The sequence below is a fragment of the Apium graveolens genome, chromosome 7, assembly GCF_009905375.1.
Source record: "Apium graveolens cultivar Ventura chromosome 7, ASM990537v1, whole genome shotgun sequence".
Taxonomy (NCBI): Eukaryota; Viridiplantae; Streptophyta; class Magnoliopsida; order Apiales; family Apiaceae; genus Apium; species Apium graveolens.
In genome coordinates, this window is record NC_133653.1 from 103,044,290 (window position 1) to 103,049,756 (window position 5,467).

Genomic DNA, 5,467 nt, shown 5'->3' on the forward strand with positions numbered 1-5,467 from the left:
GTCCTCACCTGGTTATTGGCCATCCCATCATGCAAAATGCGAGCAATGGAAACACAAAGATCTTGGTCAACAATCGGGAGATAACTAAACCAGAACTCTGGGTGATGCAGGTTTGTATTCTGAATGTAAATAGATATATCTTGTCTTTGTTTTATTAATTTTATATTGTTGCTGATGTAGCTTTTCACATTGTGTATTATCTGACCATTCTGTTAAACACTTAAACTTGTAGTGGGCAGGAATCCAATGTGAAGGACAACCACACTTTTGGTGTAGTGCCGATGGTTCATTCCAGGAAGTGGGATAGAAAAATAAGAATAAGCGAATATGGTTTAAGGTGCATACTATTGTAGTTTGTTCATTGGTTATCCCTGCCTGTATCAAATCAATGTCTAAGTCAAGCACTAATTTTTACCTTCAAATTTATATTACAGCCAAAGGTCAAACTATTATGTTCTGTCCTGTCATTACCTATCCCTTCGGAAGCTGCAATTTCTGTTCAAGAAGAAGCTCACAAAGTTGCTACTTGTGATGTGACGGTTTGTTAGTGTTTTGAGTTTCAGGGAAATGTGTACTGTTTTGAAGGAACAGAAGCGGTGGAGACAAGTGAGGGACTTTTTCGGGTGGATGAAATTGCAGGTTGTTTTCGTTTTCTTGTACTTGTTAGGTTTATATGACTCTAATTGTTTAAGTGATGATGATCTTTGAAATTTTGCTCGTAGTAATTTATTATGACTGTTGCATGAGGATGGCAATTTCAATATCTGGTTTTTTAGCGATGTGTAGTTTTTTATTTTAGTGCTTGTTTTATTTGTCTTTGCTGTTTTCAACTATATATAATATAGATGGCAGTACAACTAAATTAAAGTTTATTCAAAGATGCTCGGGGTTGCAACAGAAGTTTGAGTAATAAGGCATGAATTCAGTCAAGAGTTACAGAATAATGAGCTTTGTTGATATAATATTATAGTTTTTCAGTTGCTTGTGATATGTAGAATCTTTCCTAATATCGTTTGTTGCTACCTAATTTGAATGTCTCGAGGATTTTCTGGTCTTACCTTGAACTTTTTCCACTACTTTATATGATTTGGTTTATTTGTTTTATTTTAATTTTAACTTAGATGAAATATACTTTGGAGTTCGATTTGGATGATTTCATTCTGATTCCATGTGATGCCACTAATACAGTGGTGTATAAGAACAATGGTTATTTGATGATTTCATAGAATGGAGGTCTTAACCAAATGCGTGCAACGGTGAGTAGACCAAGCTAAACTCTGGTATAATTTAATTTTTTGTTTGTATCTGAATTTCTTACATGCTAAGTACATGTTTCTGTTGAAATGAAAACGGATAAATGAATACCAATGTCACAGAACTGTACTTTACCAACATCCTCAATATTTGGAATAGTGGCAGAAACAGAAAGAAAACGGACATGCGCTAACACACTAGATTTCATTTCAGGATTACAAGAAATCATTTTCAATCTGCTGACAATTGCCTCTAAAGCTGCTCCACGGGGATCATTCAGTAGATGAACTTCATCAATGAGTACCAGTGCTATATCACTGAAGAAACTGAGACCACCATCTTTTATGCGATACCGAGTTACTGCATCAAACTTCTGAAAAACGAGATACTGCGATTTAGCCGATGTCCAATATTCAAATTATTAGTTAGAAACTGGGAATATTTTTGCATAAATTTATCTACATTAACCTCAGGAGTGGTCAGAATTATGTCAGCTTCTTGTATAGTCTTGATGTTGATTTCAACAGAAACATGTACTTTGCTGCTGAACACAGGTCTGCTGCAGGGTAGCTGGGTCTCTGGACGATCTTCTATAGAAGATATTGAACACATATAGAAGATAATCTTGAATTATAGAATAGTTTATTTAGAATTATAGGCATATTTGAGATTAGTTGTACACATTGAGAATTTGTTGATCTTGAATTCAATTGAGTAATAATATATATGTATTAATTGAGTTTTGAGAATTAAATTTTTTCAGTATTGTGGTTAATGCATTGTCTAATATTCGATATTAATACAGGGATATTAGCACATATAAACAAGGTAATAACATCGATTCAAAAATAAACACCCGATGTCTATTTATGATATTAACATCAGTTATTTAAAAAATAATCAATGTCTATTGTTCAAATTGACATCGGTTATTTATAAAAAAATTGATGTCTATTGTTCAAATTAACATCGGTTCTTTAAAAATAATCGATGTCTAATAGGTTAAAGACATCGGTTTTTTATTTTTAATCGATGTTAATTTATAAATATTGCTTGTGTGTTATAGTTTTAAATAGGCCTAATCGTCCTAATATTACATTTCTGAACTTGACATTACACAATTATATAACAAGAATGTGAATTAGACATCAGAAATTTTCCAGAAACGATGTGTAATATTACATAGACATCGGTTTTTAACCGATATCTATGGGAAAATACATTTAACATCAGTCGCGAAGACATCATACATTTTTTACATAGACATCGCTTTTTAACCGATGTCTAAGGTCTTTTTTCTAGTAGTGCCTATTTATAGGGATCAAACCTCATGTAGTTCTTGCGGAACAAGTTACAGAGGTTAGGGTTAGGGTTCTTCAACCCGTGCAGCCCAAACCCATGATAAAGTTAGGCCTTCAGCCAATTAGTCACGTAAATCTCGACCGGCTCCACACGCTCCTACAATCTCGCGGCATCTCCGCATATCTTCCCGTAATTATAGGAATAACCCATGTCGGCCCCGAAATTTACGAGCAACTCAGTCATCTATGAGTCACTTTCCATGTTTCACACAAAGTTCTTTAATGCGGGTCGGCCTGGTCACCTAGGCCCGCACCGCCTTCCTTCTCAATGTGGGCTCATGGACCCAGCTCGCATATGAGAGCCCACCAGCTCACATGTGAGAGCCTAGCACACATGTGTGAGCCCAACTTTCATGTGAGAGCCCACCGGCTCATCAGTGAGAGCCCACCGGCTCACCAGTGAGAGCCCATCGACTCACCACTAAGAGCCCATCTCTCATGTGAGATCCCACCGGCTCACAAGTGAGAGCGCAGCTCACAAGTGATAGCCCAGCTCTTATGTGAGAGCCCAGCCCGCACATCACGAGCCCAGCTCGCATGTGCTGGCACAAGTCACATAAATTCATAATTCTAGCTCACACATGAGAGCCCAGCTCACATGTGAGAGCCCAACCATTCAATGTACCCATGGGGACCAATTTAGAGCCCATGACCGAAAGCGGGCATAACAACTACCCCTCAAAATTCCTGGTCGCATCTTGAGGCTAGGAATTTTCCAACATTAGCTTTTATGGCCCCGCGAGTGCGAGCCCACGAGGTCGCACCATGCCGCCTCGCATGCCTTTCAACGGTCATGTGTTTTGAACCCATGACAGCTGTAGGACAGCTGGCGTAGGGATTCGTGTCGTTCTCTAAGATGGTGACACGTGTCCCTTCCCCTTTCTCTCTCCTATCCCCTATAAATATGTGAGATTTCAACTTCATTTCTTCACTTTGCCAAGAACATTAACAAATTGTTGCTCATTTTGCTCAAGGATCTACCACGGCGAAAACCATCATTACTACAAGAACTGTCTACCGGCAGCGATATTCTCCGAGAACAGATTCATCAGGATCATCCTACGACTCGCCTACAGGTATCCTTTTGATCTTCAATCATTCATATTCACTTTTATTTGTTCATATATACCATACGAGCACACACCACCTGTTCGATGCGAGCCCACGCACAATCACGAAACGCGATGCGAGCCCATCTGCCCGCATAGATACTTAGGCGCGACCCCGTGTGTGATGTGAGAACACTTAGGTTCCACCCCATACTTGTTTCTACTTTTTTAGGGCCACACATTAATATTCACCATCTTTTACAGATGTCGAGTGCGTCTTCAGCCCGCTCCTATGGATCGTCTCGCTCTTCTTCGAGCCCGGCTCATTCCCATGCCAGCCCGGTTCGCTCTTTAGCTACTCCATCTCCATTAAACCAATATCCACCAAAGCAGCGAGGCTCGAAGGACTTTCAACGCGAGGTGACCTCCCTCTCTGGCAGTCTCAGCCAACCTATTTCTCCTGGCTCTGCCATCACCCCTCAAGGGGCCTTGAACATTGCTAGAATTGAGAACTCGATGCTATAGGTTCAACCACCAGGAGAATGGAGGCAGGGTGCCTCACATGGTTTTTTCCACCTTTTTTCTAAGGCTAGGAATCTCTTCACCCCTCCACCCTTTCGTTAAGGACGTTTGTGAGTACTACCAGCTCGCACTCCTTCAGATCAACCCGAATGGATACCGAGCCTCCCTCACACTGTATATTATGTACCATAAGTGTGGGTACCCTCCTTTAACCGCGAGGTAGCTGGGTTATTTTCTCAACATGAAGCACTCGCCAAACGACTTTGGGTATTTCTATATCTCTGTCTAGCCATTCTTCAACAAGAAAAACCTCATCCACAACGGGCCGAGCAACTCAGGGAAGTGGAAGAGCCCCTACTTCTATATCCACGAGGTGCCTCGAGTTCAGACTCACTTCTACTACAACCCATGTAAGATAAGTCCTTTCTGGCCGTACTTCTTTTCTTTATAATAGTTTTTTCTTAACAACTAACTTTTTTACTCATCTCCAGCCACCCCGCCTCGTACTGTCCTCAATGGACAGGAAAAAATAAACGCGGATAGCCGTCTATTACTTCCCAAGGAGGACAGGGATATCCAAAAACTCATAACGACCTCGAACCTGGCCGCGTGTGGGTTTTTAAAGGAAGGAGTAAGGCTAACTCCTCAAAAGAAGAAGTCAAAGAAAAGAGCCAGAAAGGGTAAGAATATCGGGCCCGCACATGCGATCCTGTGTGCTCGCATGTTTATATTTCCTGTATGCATCTCACTTTACATTGCATTTTAATTTCCTGCATTTATTATCTGCTCACATCTCTTCTATCCATTGTATCTTGTTGTGACTAATGTACTGTTTTATTATTTTCTTTCAGAAATGGCCATCTCCCCTATTCCCTTCATGGAGGAGGCTAAGCAAGCCGCGACCTTTGGCCCAGTTCAACCCATAGCAGCGACCACGGGTGCTCGCTCTCAGGTTAATTCTCCAGCCAGCATGACCACTCTCACCGAGCATCTCAAGAGCGGAGGGCCCTTTCCTCGGTTAAAAAGGCATCAAGGCCCCAAAGACGGAAAAACCGGTGAGCCTGACCCGAAAAGGCTGCTCCATCTGATGCCCCTCTCCCCACTTCTTCTTCTGCTAACTCAGTTACGACCATATTTATCTGGCTCGCTCAGGCTCATATCAGCGATCAGTATGTGAAGAATTGAACTTCTTCTTCTCTTGAGGCCAACAATGATGCGCTAACCAGGGCCGCGACTGAGGTGTACTACCGCCAGCTGTCTAGGGCTCGAGAAATGCGATCC

At 41.3% G+C, this 5,467-nt stretch overlaps 1 long non-coding RNA gene across 1 annotated transcript; it reads left to right on the top strand.

The window, feature by feature from the left end:
• Positions 1–514, top strand: LOC141671321 (uncharacterized). The gene is made up of 3 exons (XR_012555051.1): positions 1–110; positions 233–337; positions 435–514. It is a non-coding gene; the product is annotated as an uncharacterized LOC141671321 (long non-coding RNA).
• Positions 515–5,467: the final 4,953 nt, after the last annotated feature.